The 17,473-nt window shown below is 40.5% G+C and overlaps 1 long non-coding RNA gene across 4 annotated transcripts; it reads left to right on the forward strand.

Moving 5' to 3' along the window:
* The first annotated feature begins 14,964 nt into the window (after positions 1-14,964).
* On the forward strand, positions 14,965-16,882 carry LOC122051700. Of its 4 annotated transcripts, XR_006131517.1 has the most exons (4): positions 14,965-15,000; positions 15,086-15,221; positions 16,560-16,651; positions 16,781-16,882. It is a non-coding gene; the product is annotated as an uncharacterized LOC122051700 (long non-coding RNA). The 4 variants fall into 4 exon arrangements; XR_006131542.1 differs by lacking the exon at positions 16,781-16,882 and having other exon boundaries at positions 16,560-16,652; XR_006131510.1 differs by lacking the exons at positions 14,965-15,000; positions 15,086-15,221 and adding an exon at positions 16,303-16,362.
* The last annotated feature ends 591 nt before the right edge of the window (positions 16,883-17,473 follow it).

Here is a 17,473-nt window from a genome sequence, read left to right on the forward strand (position 1 = left end):
AAAACATAATTTCAAAATCATTTGAAATTCAAAACTTATGTTTTATATCAACTGTAAAGACAACTCCATCTCACGCTCACTCATATGCTAAACATGCTTGTTAATCTAAAATGAGTGAGATGAAAAGATAGAAAATTAATTTTTTTTTAACCTCTCATGCTTGGACTCCTGAACTCAAAGAATTTATTAAGGCATTAGTTAAGGGAGAGTAATTTTGAGTTGGTTTTAAAATTAGTTTTTCAAATTTAGCTAAGTACTTTTTTAAAGTTTTTTTAAAAAGACAAAAAGGGAATTTAGCTAAGCGTCTCTCAAAGCAATTGTTTTCAAATGCTAAGTTTTGCTGAAAATGCTAAGTATTTTCCAAAGCATTCTCAAAATTTCATCAAAACAATTTTGTTTTGAAAAACTAAGTCTTTTTAAGGTTAAATTCTTAACAAAACAATTATCTTCATAAGTTTAGCTAAGTCTTTGATAAAAAGTATTTTAAAAGTAAAAATCTTAGATAAACTGAGTCTTGATCAAATTTTTAAACTCCCTCCTTAACTAAGAATTTAAAGTGTTGTGATATCACAAAAATTTGCTTAGTTACTTGTTAAAGACAAAAATAACCTTATCTCAGCTAAAAGTCTCTCTCAAACTAAAGAAAATGGAAATAAGCATGCTTGCACTTTAGGGCTCTGATACCTGATCAACACCAATTAGATAATTTGATTGCTATTTAACTTGACTCATGCTTGGACTTAAGGACCAACTGAATAAATACCCTAAATTAAAATTTTAGCTACTCTCTCTCTTCAACCTAAAAATTAACAAGTTCTTTTTCAAAAATAAGTATTATTTTATTCAAAATTAAGCTAAGTTTTTTTTTCACTTAAGCTATATTTTCAAAATTCAATGTTTTCAAAAGGCTTAGCTAAGTGATTCATCGAGCAACTTTCAAGCTTTTTTCAAACTTAGCCAACCTTGAAACCTAACTTTATAAATTCTTGCTATGATATTTTCTAAGTTACCTTTCAGATAGTTTTGCAAAATTCTAACTCAGTGCTTTCAAAATTTTCGGTGAAAATTTCTTTTCACCTAGCACTTATCCCGTTTTTTTTTCATAGCCTAATTTACTTTTCAAAAAGAAAAATTGAAAATTGCTTTCAACTGGTTTTTTTTTTTTTGATAAATGGCAAAGGGGGAGAGTAGGAAATTCAAAGTAGAAAATTCAAAAGTAAAAAGTAAAATTTCAAAAAGGGAAACCCTGTATTAAGGGAGAGCTTCACAAAAGTTTAAGTGTTAGCTTAAGTTAGGCGTTCATTTGAATTTATATACTTAAGCTTGCTCACTTAAAAGTTTTTAAACTTTTTAATATACTTATGCATTTGTTTTACTTAACTTTGAATTTGGGTTGCCATAATCAAAAAGGGGGAGATTGTTGGTGCGGGAAGCATCCGACGATCGAACCCAAGTTTTGATAATGGCAAAGGGTTCAAAGTTAAATCTTGTTGTTATCTAACATGTTGAATGAGTGTTTCGGGAAAGTCCTAACTGCGGTAAGGCAGGTGAAAATCCTAGGGGGTGGTAACCCTAGATCCTAGGGTGCGGTAACCCTAGGTGGAGAAAAGTCCTAGCTGCGGTTAGGCAAAGGAAAAACCCTAGGGGGTGGTAACCCTAGGTCATAGGGGGCGGTAACCCTATACGGAAAGTCTTGGCAGGTCGATGGCTTCAGACAAAAGTCCTAGGGGGTGGTAACTCTAGGTGGAAAGTCCTGGTGTCGCGAACCAGGAGAAAGACTGGACTAGCCGGGAAGCGGATGTCCAGCAGAAAGTCCGGAAGCGTCGAGTGCTGAGCAAAAGTCCAGTCAATCTGGAGGATCGCACTGGCAACAGGTAAATCTCCTGAGTGGAGTAGGTGAGGACGCGTTCCCCGTAGAGGGAACAATAGGCGTCGGGTCGACCTAGGGCTTCCGGTCGGAAACCCGAAGTCAGACTCGGACAGTCCGGAGACTGTCATTATCACTTCTATTATGTTTTATGTGCTAACTTTGTGTTGCAGGGTATATTTGGGATTAATGTATCTTGTAGGGACCAAAGTGCAAAGATTAACCTCGGATGAACAGTATCCGAGGCGCCTCCATGGAGCTTGGAGGTGCCTCGGGTGCAAAACCTGAGCTGGCTGCGAAGCAAGCTTCAAGGCACCATGGAGAGGCTGAAGGGGCCTTGAACAAGTTGATGAAGGCACCTTGGAGAGGTTGGAGGCGCCTTGAACAGGATAGAATTCGACCAGGTCGGTTCTGATCCACGCGGGTGATGCGGCCAGCCTGGAGGCGCCTTGGAGGGGTTTAAGGTGCCTTGAAGACTGTTTAAAAGCAAGGTTTGAGCAGAACTTCAGTACAACAATTAACAACGAAAGAAAAAGCTTCCTCGTGCTGTATTCTGCTCAAGTATTGCTTCCGAAGTGCTGCGACAACCACCCGACGACCCGGAGCTCCGAATCTTCATTTCTTAATTGTCGTCGGTATAATTAATTATTGTCAATTATTGTACTTCAGTTTATAATTATTTTGAACTTATAGTTGTTGCCCACCGAAAGCGATCAAGGATCGCGAGTCTTCGAGTAGGAGTCGCCTTAGGCTCCGAACGAAGTAAATCCTCCGTGTCTGTGTTTTCTCTATTTCATTTTCGCTGCTTTAATTACTCGACGATTGTTTTATGATTCCGATAATCGAATGAAATAGCCACGAGCGCTATTCACCCCCCCTCTAGCGCATCTCGATCCAACAAGTGTCGGGTTAGTTCTTCCTTTGCTGGTTCTTCTAATCAGATCTTGGATTCCTTTCTTATTGCAGTTTAGGTCAAGTTGAGCCAGGAGAATTAAGTGTTGTGGTGTTTTTGGGATCCGACAGCCATTCATTTCAGCCACCCGGGTCCAGCAGCAACGAACTTTGCAGTGGATCAGTGATCTTCTGCTTTGATCTTCTTCTCTGTTGTGTTTCTCTACTATGCTTGTTCTTCCTCCTGGCTGTGGATCAAGGGCACGAGATTGGAGAGGAAGAGTGAAGAACTCTTTGCTGAGAGGTTGCTATTCTTGTCCAGCGGCACCTGGTTCCCAACAACAAAACTCCCATCCAGCACAGTTGTGATTTGAGGTAAGGATTAGGTGTATTTGAATACTTGTTGTAGATCATGTTCCGAATTGGAGGATTTGGTTAGATGATCATGTGAATCTAGGTAAGGAACATGGTTAAGATACATATTGATTTAGGTAGGAATTGGTACATACATAAGTGCTTATGTGTTTGAATTAGGGGTGATGTAGTTTTCATGATTTGTATAAATGAAATTAGGAGATTTATTATATAGATGATTAATCATGTGTAAATGCAATTAAGTTTGGATTATTGATCTAATGGTGGATTGGAGATTAGGTAACTAATCCTAATTTATCGTTAGACTTTGTTTAGGTAGGGTGAGGTTTAGGGTTTAGGGTTTTGCCCTAAATTGTTGTTAAGGAATTTATTTAGTTATTCATTTGGATATTTTTTTTAGTTAAATAAAATGTATACATTGGTGACATAGGACTTTGACGCGGGACGAGCACTTCGACACAGAGGTCGTTTAGCTCGATCTATATTGGAGGCGGGTACCTTGACTTATCTTTGATAATGTCATGTTGATATGTTTAGTAGGTTATAGCCTTTAGTAATAATTATGTTTGTCCTTGTTTCGATATGTCGCTACCGGATACCTGTTATGTGCTTGTTAGCTCACCTATTATGCATTTTATGTTAGTACTCACATGATTATATATTTGTTCATAGAGGTAGTGACATACCCTACCTTATGATGTTCAGGACCTAGGTTTTTATTTATACCATAGCGGACCTGTATACCCTAGATTTGTGGATTTGACTGATTGATAATAGGGTACACATTATATATATATATATATGTGTGAATTGGTTCAGGATATTGCCATGCTTAGTGTCATTCACCATTCGCATGATTGCATGCTGCGTAATAGTCTGCTCCATTATTGTTGAGCACATCGCCAATTTCATCACTGTCGGTGCTCCGTTGGTCCGCTTATGGGTAGCGTGATGCAGCGTGGTAGCACGTCAGTTTGCTCGGTGGTGCTCCGTTGGGACGCTCATGGGTAGTGTACTGCAGCGTGGTAGTACGCCGGGATCCCTCCCCGTCATCGTGTACCGGGAGATGAGAGCATTGAGCTCCCCCATTTATGATTTGGGGTAGGAGGATAGGTGTACTCCGACAGCATCCCGTCCACTTGGTCACTCATCTGGAGTAGTGACGTCAGAGTGCACGGTTGTCACAGCCCTACCCACTCGGTTTCACCATTGTGTGTGAGATGGCTGACTGGCATCCGGGGTGACCATGTCATTAGTATCATATGCATTTATGTATTTACTGATTGTGTTTATTGTATTTATATGCTGTATTTGGATGGATGCATATGTTTGACATGCATACAGGATTTATGATACTCTCGGTCTGACGACCTGACTATTCTGATAGGAGGCCCTGGTGAGTACAGTTCTCTTCAGCCTTTTCTATTGTGCATTTCCAACTTTTGTCCAGGAGACTGTACTCCATAGTTATTACTGTCTGTTATAGCTTACTATACATGTCAACTGGTATCTGCTGAGTTGTTGAACTCACCCCCGTGGACACTATCTTTTTTCAGGTACTAGGTTGTTTATGGAGTCGCTTGGTGTATCCTGTCTACCGGTCCCCACGTCACATCAGAAGACTTACTGCTTCCCTTTATGTTTTATTTTATTTATGTGTCAGTGTATTTAGCTTTGTGCTCCAGTTTTGTTTCTGGAGTGTTGTTGTTGTTACGTGGTATTTTGTATTGTTTGTTGGTTTTGTAAGTCTAGCCGGATAACAGTCTTATATTTTGGTTTTGGTACAGCTGAGTGGGTTATTAGATCTACATATAACTGCGTGGTTGTATTTTTATTGTATCAGCCGAGTATGCTGCATATAAACTGCGTGGTTGTGTGTATATTCTATCCATCTGTGGCTGAGGTATATTGTGTCTGTAGAAATGTTTCAGATTGTCACCTGTACAGGGGAGGTACTGTCAAAATTTCTTCAGAGAGGGACTTCCTCGGGGCATGACATCATATTTTATTTTGTAGTATGTTCATTCATACACACACTTGCTAGCAAAGAAAAATTTGTTCCATCTTTAATTATCTTCTTTCCTTAGCTTTCTATTTCAATTTTTTTAGCATTTTTTCTTTTAAAAAAAATTGGGAAATTAGTTGCTGAAAAATGGAAAAAGGGTGCTAATGATGGGTGATGACACATGGATTCAACTGTTTCCTGATCATTTTAATATATCTTTTCCTTACCTTTCTTTTGACGTGAAAAATTTTGATATAGTAAGGTTGTTTTACATCTATATTTTGAAGGAAATTGCTTATAGACATATTTTTCTATTTATAATCTCTAGTTTATATATGACAGGTTGATAATGATATCATTGAACATTTGATTCCATCATTGTACAAAGGAGATTGGGATGTACTCATTGCTCATTTCCTTAGTGTTGTAAGTTTCTATTCTTGTGCTCAATGAGTCATCACTCTTAGTTGTGAAAACTTATATCCTATATCTTTATACCTTATTGATGATATTTCCTTCTTTAGGATCATGCTGGGCACATATTTGATGTTGAGTTTGAATAGATGATAAACAAGTTGGAGCAGTATAACAATATTCTTTAGGTAAAATTTTCTTAAATCATGTCCCTGCATTTTAACCTTGCCATCACATTTATTATAAGTTATAAACTATGTCACGTTTGCCTTTTCTCAATGGTCTAAAATATTCTTATTGGGAATAGTAACATTAGTCTATATAAGAAGTTGTTAATGTGCTGAAGAGCCAATCTGGGGTAGGTTTTCTACATGAGAACACTTTTCTCATTGTAATGGGTGATTGTGGCCAAACCACTAATGGTGATCATGGTGGTGGTACGATTGAAGAGGTACGATTCCACCTTTTACCGGTGTAACTTTGTGTCCATGTTTGCTAATTTCAACAAAGTTCTATGCAGGTGGAAAACTCTTTGCAATGAGTTTAAAAGGGGGACTTTAATATCATCTATTCTGGATTCAGATTTCTGCTGCCATGATTTTGTATGTTTGCATTTCGATGATATTGATTACTTGTTACCTTGAAGATGATGAATGATCAAATTCTGCTTTGTATTCCCTTTCTACAGTCTATGATGCAATCAAGAAATGTCATGCTTTGTTATACATAAGCATACCCCCTGTTATGAAATGATGGTAGAATTAATAACTTTGTGTTGTTATACCGTCAAAAGTGAAGGATGTGAGTCATGAAGATATCGATGATTGATCCTATCCGGAATCTGAGTCAGACGAGTATCGGCTGAGATATCATTGGTGTTGACGGAGAGGCGACGCGGACACCTCTATCATGTGTGCCCAGGAAAATGAACCCCCCCGAGAGACTGACGAGCGGTGGTGATTAAATCGACGATACTTGGGATCTGCGCACACTCAGACAAGCACACAGAGCGTTAAAGATCAGAAATCAGGGAAAAAGTCCCCGGCGCAAGCCCTCCAACGTTCAAGTCAGGTACTTTTTCCCTAGAAGAATAGTGTACGAAGGAAAAAAGGACTATAGAAGACTAGTGTGAATGTGCGCGTACCTACTCATGGGAGAGGATCTCCCTTTTTATATGACCATGCATGCCTTTGAAGTTTGACTGCTGTTAGAGAATGTCGGATGTCAGGACTTGTCGGGTGATGGAGGGCACGTGACGCCCTCTTATGGATTGAGAAGGTTCTATTCGCAAATGACAGCAGACCATCGGAATATTCCTTGGCATATGACAGTTATTCCTTGACAAGCGGTTACGATTCCCTGACATTGTTGTCGCCTAATGCCTTCTGTCCCATCTAGGTTTAGTTACGGGCAATTTGGCTAACCGTTAAGGTGTGGCACCTGACCCTAGTCTTGACGAGGGAGACGAGCTGTGACGAGGGTCCCATCTTTCATGCTTAGAGTATTGAAGGGTCGACCGGGAGTTGTCTTACTACAAGTATCAGGTCTGTCTGTGCAGATCGGGTTGAGGAAACCAACTCAGTCAAGGGAGGTCAAGACATACTCATGGTCGTATCTCATGTCTCTGATATGAGATCCTGATCTGTCAATACCCGACCAAGAATTATGCGGCTGATGACGTCAAGCGGTCTAAGTTCTTCTTTCCCTTAACTGCTGACTATCATGCCCCCTTGACTTCTGACCGTTACGTCCCCTTGACTTTTACTTGCCTGGCCTTATCGGATCCCACCTTTATGCACTGTATCACAAGCCTCCCCTCCAAGTCTAGTCGAAGGAGGCTCAGGTCCGACTGGCTAGACCGTAGTCTGTTTGTCGCTTCCTTCGACCTTTTGCTCATATCGTTCTGGCCAGGTGCTATTGGCGCTTGCATTGAGGTCATGATTTGGTAGGTTAACTGGAAGTCCATTGATTGCGAGAGCATGCTTGCTTATAACTTGTGCGAGGGCAAGCATTTGGAAGCACGAGAGCATGCCCACTTAGAACTCGCGCTGGGGCGAGAGTCTAGAAGCGTGAGAGCATGTTCACTTATAACTCACGCTGAGCCGAGAGTTTGGAGTCCGACCGAGAGGTCGTTGGTCGTGAGAGCATGCTCACTTATAACTCACATTGGGGCGAGAGTTTGGAAGTATGAGAGTATGCTCACTTATAACTCGCGCTAGGGGTGAGAGTCTAGAGCCCGACCGAGAGGTTGTTGGTCATGAGAGCGTACTCACTTAGAACTCGCACTGGGACGAGAATCTGAAGTTTGATCGAGAGGTCGTTGATCGTGAGAGCATACTCACTCAGAACTCGCGCTGGGGCGAGGGTCTGGAGCCTGACCAAGAGGTTGTTGGTCGTGAGAGCATGCTCACTTAGAACTAGTGCTGGGACGAGAGTCTGGAAGCGTGAGAGCATGCTCACTTATAACTTGTGCTGGGATGAGAGTCTGGAAGCGTGAAAGCATGCTCACTTATAACTCGCGCTGGGGCGAGAGTCTGGAGTCCAACCGTGAGGTTGTTTGTCGTGAGAATATGTTTACTTATAACTCGCGCTAGGGTAAGAGTTTGGAAGCGTGAGAGCATGCTCATTTAGAACTTGCGCTAGGGCGAGAGTCTGGAATCTCGACCGAGAGGTAGTTGGACGTGAGAGCATGCTCACTTAGAACTCGCACTGGGGTGAGAGTCTAGAACCCAACCGAGAGATCATTGGTCGTGAGAGAATGCTCACTTAGAACTCGTGCTGGGATGAGAGTTTAGAGCTCGGTCGAGAGGTCATTGGTTGTGAGAGCATGCTCAACTTAGAACTCGCGCTAGGGCGAGAGTCTAGAGCCCGACCAAGAGGTCTTTGGTCGTGAGAGCATGCTCACTTAGAACTCGCGCTGGTGCGAGAGTTTGGAGCCCGACCAAGAGGTTGGTGGTCGTGAGAGTATGCTCACTTAAAACTCACGCTGGGGCAAGAGTCTGGAGCTCGACCAAGAGGTCGTTGGTCATGAGAACATGCTCACTTAGAGCTCTCACTGGGGCAAGAGTTTGGAAGCATGAGAGCATGCTCGCTTATAACTCGCCCTAGGGCGAGAGTCTGGAGCCTGAATGAGAGGTCGTTGGTCGTGAGAGCATGCTCACTTATAACTCATGCTAGGGTAAGAGTCTGGAAGCGTGAGAGCATGCTCAATTAGAACTTGCGCTGGGGTGAGAGTCTGAAATCCCGACCGAGAGGTCGTTCGGCGTGAGAGCATACTCACTTAGAACTTGCGCTAGGGCGAGAGTCTGGAAGCTCGACCGAGAAGTGGTCTGGAAGCCCGACCGAGAAGTGGTCTGGAAGCTCGACCGAGAAGTGGTATGGAAGCCCGCCCGGGAAGTAGTTATGGATTGAAGGAGATGTGCTCGTGGACTTAGCTTGATCCCCCTGCGATCATGAAGCGTATTACATAAGTCATCAATTAAATTTGAATATTACTCTGATTCCGAGAAAGGGATGAGGCGCCAAATATTGATCAACGCTTCCTGCCACCTTCTACTCCATTTCTCGAGGTAGCCAGATGGAATTTTCGGTCCTCGAGGTATGGTCTCCCCGAGGTATGGTGCCACTATTTGCATATCAACTCATGATTTCCCTATCCTTTCCATCATAAATGTCATTACATAAGGAGTTGACACGTGCCCCCTGAACATTTCTGGTTATAATGCTTTTATGCATGCGGCCCCAAGTTGCTTCTTCCTCTAAATCTGATGGCTATCATGAGCCCCGTCATTTTGATTGTCCGGCCAGAATCCCAATGCCCCTTAAGGGTTTTGGTGTGAAAATTTTAAAGGCCTCCAACAGTTGTTCATCAGCGCTTCGTCTTCCTTCAACCTTTCCTTCTCTGCTTGCCTTCGCTTGTTCGCTTTTCCTTTCGTGTAAGTGCTTCTCATCTCTTATCTTCTGCCCTTTCATTTGTTGATTCGATAATGGCCGGAGAGATGGTGGTGCTATGATACGTGTATTTTCGTTTGGATTTGAATAGAAGCAACCTCAAGTCTGTACGATCTAGTTTGCAGCTTTTCGAAGCATATACGCTTCGCCTTCCAAGACCTAATGACCATCTTTATCCTCTTCCCACCGACTTTGTGACCTTCTTCAAAGATCAGCTTCTCGGCGGTCTCTGATGTCTTATCCCCGCTTTCTTCTCTTCCTTGAGTCAGTACTTTGGTATCCCCTTGTCCTAGTTCGCTCCTAATGCCTTCCGCGCTATGTGTGGAATGGTGATCTTGTGTCACCTGTATGAGATCCCCTTGACTCCTCAACTCTTTCACCATTTTTATTCTCTTAAGCGATCTAAGCCTGACGTCTTCATGGTACAGTCCAGGACCGGGTATAGATTTTTTGAGGGTTGTCTTCTTCAAATAAAGGTTGGAAGTCCCACTTTTTCAATGTCTAATTGCCCGAGCCCTTGACCTGGCCTATTGAATGACGCCTCAATCTTCCCTCTCCCTTTAAGTTGAGAGACCATCAACACCAGCCCGCTTGTTTGACTATCTCTGAAAAGCTGAACGGAGTGCAACTGAGGCTCTCTTCTCTGCTATAGAAGAGCGTGTTGTATATTTCCATACTAAGCCCCATCCAGACACCTTTAAGCGTACTGTTTAGTAAGATCACTCGACTTTCCTTGCATATCTCTACTAACTAAGGTATTTTCCTTTGTATACAGAAGTCGTCATGTTTCGAGCCTTCGTCCTCAACTCTTTCGTGATGCCCAGTGCAATCCTGTGGAAGTGGGGTAGAGAGATCATGGCAGGCCAGGAGGTTCCCCAGGCCAGCGTTTTAGTAGGGGCTTCCTCTCAACAGTCGGGGGACCCCGAGGCCCCTGAAGCTAAATCACTCCCCATCGAGGTAGTTGTTGGAGAGAGGGCTCCCTCCCCAGCTCCCGAGCAGTGCTTACACCTTCAGCGCAAAAGATGGCGAGTCACTCCATCAGTCCAATCGTCACCCTAGAGGCTGCCTATGTCGTGGGCGGCCTTCAAGTCCAAAATTCTTGCTTGAGTGTAACACCCATAAATTTCCTCTATTTAAATAGAGCAAAAAGAAGTAGAAGAAGAGAAAAGAAATAAAAATATTATCATAAATGGCCCGGGCTAGGATTTGACCCCTAGACCTCTTACTTGAGATTAGTTTAAGTTGTCATTAGGGTGGTGGTAAAATATCACATTGGCAATAGGAAACTTTTCCTTATAAGAAGTTTTTGTGTGAAGAGATGTTTCAACTTTCATTTAGTATAAAAGGGAAGGGAAGAGACCAAAAATCGGGAATCTTTTGATTTCCTTCCTCCCTAGCCGAATTCCTTCTCCACTTTTTGTCATTTTTCGGCCAAAACCCTAGGGTTCTAAACTTTTAAACTTTTCAAGAAAAGAACCTAAGAGGAGGCTTCCCCACGAGGATTAGTACGTAGGGGAGGAGAAATCCGGAGACCAAGACATACAAGGGAGGCGATTCTCCCAAAATCCTAGTGGTATAATCGTAAGGAATAGCGAAAGGATGTAAGTATCTCTCACCTGCAGTATGAGTTGCTCCGATATTATATATGTATTGATACGTTTAAAGCATGTGAAAGAAGAAGCATGCTATGAGATATTTATTACATGTTAAGAAAAGATCGATGTTATGATATGTAAGTGTAAGATTCCCTCAAAGTTGGGATTAAGAGCATGTTTAGGGTATTTTGATTTGCTTTCCATTAAGTTTTGGGACTAAGAAGCATAATCAAGTACCTAAAGTGCTTCCCTATAAGTGTGAGAGATTAAGCACACATAAGGTGCTTGTTTAAATGACAAGTAAGTGCAAGTATAAGAAAGCAGTATTTAAAATAAAGTATTTTACTTTTAATTGGCATGTACTGGATACAAGGTCCATGAGTGGGCTCCTAGATCGTCCCTAGGCCCCTAGATCGCCTAGTAATACCCTAATAGGTTCGGGATTAGCTACCTCGGGTCTTATTGGGGATGTGCGCAAAGTGGTACAATGCCGAGGTCCAAAGCAAGTTGATTATTATTTTCACTAGTATGTAATGTAAAGTTTTCAAAGTTCATTGTTTGCTTAAGTGAAAGCATCCTTAATTCGAAGACTTTAGTTATAAGGTGCAACCTTGATGAACTCTATAGTATGGTAAGACTACTGTTTCGTTATATGTTTTCCATTACCTATTTACATTGCTAGCATGGTTTTTAAGTGGTGTTTTACATGATCAACTATTTAAAAATGCATTCCATGTACAGATGTTCGGATTATGTGTTTTAGCATGAGTATTGTCAAATGCATGTTTGGTGTTTTCTTTCAAGCAGTTTTGAAAAGCATGTTTCCCCTTTTAATGCATTGTTTTGTGAGTAGATGGTACTTACTAACATTCGCTTACAAATTTGTATTCCTTATACTACAGATAAAGTAAAGGAAAGCTCGAGTAAGAGGGGGTAGCAGGGGCAGTGCTTGGTGGGTGTGTGTGTGACGGAACTGTGGAAGAAGAATCTAGAATGTGTTAAGACTTGGTGTTAATGTGTTTTCCTACCGTTTGGTTATGCATGAAACTTGTGTAAAATTTACAGTTTAGTAGTAGATAGTGTGCCAAAGACTCTTCCTCAAGTAAATGGGGTAGAATGGTAGTCCAAAGATGAGTACAAAGGGGAGAAGAACCTCTTTTGTAAGGTTGGGTGTGACCCCACATGGTCCATGACACGGCCGTGTGGATTCACATGACCACAGTCCTCCCCCTATCGGTCATGGTGACACAGTCGTGTGGATTTACCCAGCTGTGCACCCCTTCCTCTCGGCCAAGGTGACATGGTCGTGTGGTTTCACACGGTCGTGTCCCTCTTCCTGTCGGCCAGAGTAACACGGCCGTGTAGATTCACAGGGTCCTGCACCCTTTTTGTCTCAGCCCAGGTGACACGGCCATGTGAAGACACACGGCCGTGCAACTCTCCTTCTCGGACAAGAATACACGCCCGTGTGGATTCACACAGCCGTGCCCTGCTCTAGTAGGGAGGGCCTTACACGACCGTGTGGCACACACAGCCGTGCCTTGCTGCAGCAGGGAGGACCTTACACGGACGTGTAGCACACACAGCCATGCCCGGATATGAGTCTGGTAAGGTTACACGACCGGTCCTCACTACACGGCCATGACTAGCTCCTTCTCGGGTAAGGCTACACGGTCGGTCAGGGCCACACGACCCAGGTCGTCTAGTAGTACTAGACTTCATCTCAAGCTCTACAACGCTCCAAAACAAGACTCAACAGTCGAAACAAGTTCAGAGTAGATCTCTGGACCGAGCTGTGTGTAGATAACAATGTTATAGTAGGTATGAAAAGGAGGAACGTCCGTGGCTTAGATCAGGGCTAAGAAGTGCAGGCGTTACAGTTTGGTATCAGAGCCAAGTTCCATCTTTCCGTCACACACACATCGAGCATTGATCCTATAGCTTCCAAGTAAGAAAGTACCCTCTCCTAATTTTATGCATTTATCTCTGTTATGATTAATAAGAATTGTTTGTAATATTAAGCGTGTTTATACATGAGTTATAGTAAGAAGGAATGAGGATGGGCTGAAGTATGTCTCACTGGTTTGGTTTATGATATGTAGAATGGCTAGAGGACGACCGGCTAGACAGCCAAGGGTTAATGAACCTCAACCAGTGGAAAATGAGTTTGCATCACAGCCCAACCTTATAGAATAGTAGTAGCTCAGTTGCAGAGACAATTGGCGGAGCAGCAGCAGGTTATTGCGACCCTGACTACACTACAACAAAAATAGCTTTTCGCAGCTTGCTATTAACAGCGCACAATAAAAGCACGCCGTTAATAGTATTATTAACGACGTGCATATTGATGCGCGCTGTTAATAGTATAAACTTAAAGAAGGAAAAAAATTACGTCTAGATATTAACAGTGCACATTAAAAGTATGTCGTTAATACTATAAATATTTAATAACAATAACGGCATGCAAAAATAAGCACGCTGCGAATACTTTTTAAAATTATTAACGACATGCAGCATGCTGCGATTAGTTTAAAAAATAATAATAATAATAAATTATTATTTATGACCATGATTAAAAGGAATATGTTTTGACCCAGCATATTTTGACCAACTTTAATTTTTTTTTAAATTATAGTTTAAAAGATAGTTATCTTTAAAAAAAATAAATTAAACAAAAATATGTAAATAATAAAAAAAATACATCCAACCCCAAAAGCCGATCAATAATAAACATGGTTAAAAAAAATAAGTAAAGAAAAACTTAAAATAAGTAATTAAATAAAAATGTAATAAGTAAAAAAACACAATTAAAATAAAAAAAAATGCTAGGTTAAAAACATAAATCGGATCAAAGCCGCCGAAGCCATCGCCGCTTCCTCTCCCACTATAGGAAAATTGATCTATTGTGATATTATCTTAATGACACTTATTTCTAAGTATCATAATAAATACCTTATAATGACATTTATTTAAAAATAATACAAAAATAAAATAAAATATCATGTTAGATCCTTTATCTTGACATTTCTAATAAATGTCATTATTAATCCATTAATAATTAGTTTAATCTATTAATAATTAGCCTTAGCAAAAATTCAAACCCTCATCCGCACTTGTCACACCCTCCGCACTTTTTCCTATAGCGCCGAAAAACTTCTCACGTTGCACGTTGTAAGATATCGAAAAATTTAAATAATAAGGTTATTTGGGAAATAGCCTTATAAAATTTTTCCGGAATTTTTAGAAATTTTCTAGAAATTTTTCGGAGCTCGTACGACGGGTTTTAAGGGGACAAATTGACGGTACAGATAAAGCCTGTTTGGGATACCCATTTAAGTGAGGAAATATTTTATTTATATAATCCTTTTTCCTTATTTTCTTTCCCAAACGCCGAACCTTTCTTCCCCAACCCTTCGCGACCCGACTTCCCTCTCTTCTCTGTTCTCTCTCGCGGACGATCGACGCCGACGGAGCAAGGCTTCAGCTCCGGCGATCTTTTCTCTGCCGGAATCGACCCTTAAGCTCAGATCCAGCCGAAGCCCTTCTCCTTCTCAGTCCGATCTCTCTCTTCTCTCACGCGGAAGATCCGACGCACCCGACGCCGACAGAGGGCAACTGCTTTCCGACGATCTGGGCCTCTTCGCGTCGCCTGAGGACCGTTGCCGGATTCTTGAAGGTGCTGATGCTGTCCAAGCTCTTCCGATGGAGCGATCCCTTCCTCGGCCGGTTCTTACGCGTGAGCGACGATGGCTAGGTGGCTAGGGCACGGTGGAGGGCTTGGTTTTGGTTGTTTCCGACCGATTGACCCTTCGTTTCCTCCTTCTTGAGCTATTCACATAACAATCCGTGGCTCCTCAAAGTGGATTGGATTGGGCGATACCTTCTGGAGACAACCGATTGAGGTAAGCTTAGGTCTTCTTCTCTGTTACCGATCCTCTTCTTCTTTTCGGTTGAATTAGGTTACAGATTTGGAGATGTTGGTATCAGGGAGGTGTTCTTGAGCTGCCGGGAAGAGGCTAGAAGGATGGTTAATTGATCAGTGATCTCCCTGCTTGACCTCCTGTTGTGATCCGATTGATTCCAATGAGGTTGAGTGCTGTGGATCAACAAGCACGACTGTGAGGTGAGGTTCTGTGTACTGTAGGTGTTCTTGGTTCTGCTCTACTTGTTCCAGCATCAACAGTAGCTGTGATTTGAGGTAAGGTGTAGGAATTAGGGTTAATTGGATTACTAGATCAGTTAGTATGATTGGTATATCATTAGTTGATACATGTTGTAATTAGTTGTTGATTGTGTGTAGATTTATTTAGTTTAGAATTAATCTAATGGATAAGAGTTCATCTCCTCTTAGGTTTGTGTATATCCTAATTCTCCCATGTTTCTACCTCTTTTTCTAACAATTAGGATAAGAGTTCTATGATAGAGTTCTAGGTTTTCCATACTTTATTTTCTTTTTTTTTTTAATATCTTTTTTGTTTTGTTCTATGATAGAGTTCTAGGTTTAGTATGTATATTATCTTGATGACATATTAAACGTTTTCTTTCAACTTAGGTTCCTGCAATCTCTATGATTCATTTGCAATCTAGTTTATTGAACTATCTCTCTTATAACAATAGCAAATCTGTTTGACACAGGCCAAAGAATGATCATATTTATATACTGTTATCCATAAAAAAAATTAACTTTGTGGCAATTACATGATGGAAGGACATAATACCAAGGAAAAACTTTGTCAGTTACCTCTACCTATTAAAATATAATGATAGGTTTTTTCAAGTTTTGTAATTACAAATTTTGTAAAACTTGTGTGAATAATACATGATATTTATTTGTTTAAAATATAATGATGTAGGAATCAATTTTTTATATGTGATTTTCTTTCTTGGTAATCAAAAAGTTAACTTGCATGTTTGATTGTTTTGGAGATTTTTTGTCTTAATGAGTGATTCACCTTTGTTTAAAACCCTCCCAAGCTGACTACTCCTCTATTTGATACTAAAATGGCAGAGGACCCTAAGATGATATACATAGACCTAGATAATCTTCAAATTGTGTTTTGAACGAAGAGGTATTTACTTATATTTGCAAGCATGTTATATATAAGTCTGCCACTAGATTCATGTCTTTAATGTACTGTTGAATTGATAGCACTAATTCTTTTCCGCACAGTAGTGTTTGGTCTTGCATTGTGATGTCGTCTGAGTGTTGGCTTGGTCTATGTTGGCTTGCTACATATCTAGAAAGCTCCATGATTTGTGCTAAGGTAGTTCTTCTCAACGAGCATATCTGAGATGGAACTTCCATGCTACTTGCTTTTCCGAGTTTGATTTGCTGCTACAAGATCGGAAAGATATTATGTAATTGTTGTTCTTTTTGGTCGAACAGTTTCACTTTTCCGTCTTAGTTTCTTGTATGTTCTTTGTTAAATAATTACGTGGATTTAATTCTTATCGGTAACAGCTGAAGCGTATCCAATTTGGATTTTCCAGCTCAAAATATCAGTAGATTTGTTGTGGTAGTGCCTTAACAGGATTTGAGACTTCTCCATTCAGGTAGGTTTTGCTCGTTTGACTCACATTATGGTAATTATTTTTAATTTTTTATAATTTAAGTAATAAGTAATGATATATGTATCTTTTGAATTGTGTTGTAATGATTTTGTATATATTTCTATATTTAAGGAAAAGACAAGTCCAGTAGATACAAAAATTACAAGATTGCAAGTTTGGATTGAAGGTCACAAGAAAAAAAATGGGGAGCCTAGTACTCAAGCTGTTGAAGAGAAAATAGTAAGCATGTCCACTCATTTTAGATTCCTTTAGTATTTTATTTCACTGATCTTGTTTTTCATAAGAATTTATACTTAAGATCTCTATTTATACAGCCTAAAATGTTTTTTCTATACCTTCTTGTACATGTGTTCAAGCTGTTTTTTACTTGTGAGTTGGTACATGTGTTCAATTTCAGGTGGGCCTAATTCGACCAAATGATGAAATGCAGTTTCTCGATGATGCAATAGGAAGCACAGTCGCATGATTATCTAAATTTATAGTATCGTGTGATTGATACATATTATACTAATTTGTTTGGATTGTAAGTTGAATTGTTGTTATGTAATTGCTAGTTTGTTAGAGATTTCATATATTGTTTTAGATGTTTTGAGTTTTTATGGTATAATGAAAAGCTATGACTTTTATTAATTCTGTATGGATTTGATTTGTACTAAATTTGTTGTAAAATTTTAATTTATTATTTTTGTCAATTTTTTTTAATATAGTTAAGACCATTAATAGCATACGTTTACGCGCTGCGAATAGTATTTTCTGCAACGCGCAAAGTATGCCGCGGATACTATTATTCGCGGTGTACTTTCC

This window comes from Zingiber officinale, chromosome 1B (assembly GCF_018446385.1).
Source record: "Zingiber officinale cultivar Zhangliang chromosome 1B, Zo_v1.1, whole genome shotgun sequence".
Lineage (NCBI taxonomy): Eukaryota > Viridiplantae > Streptophyta > Magnoliopsida > Zingiberales > Zingiberaceae > Zingiber > Zingiber officinale.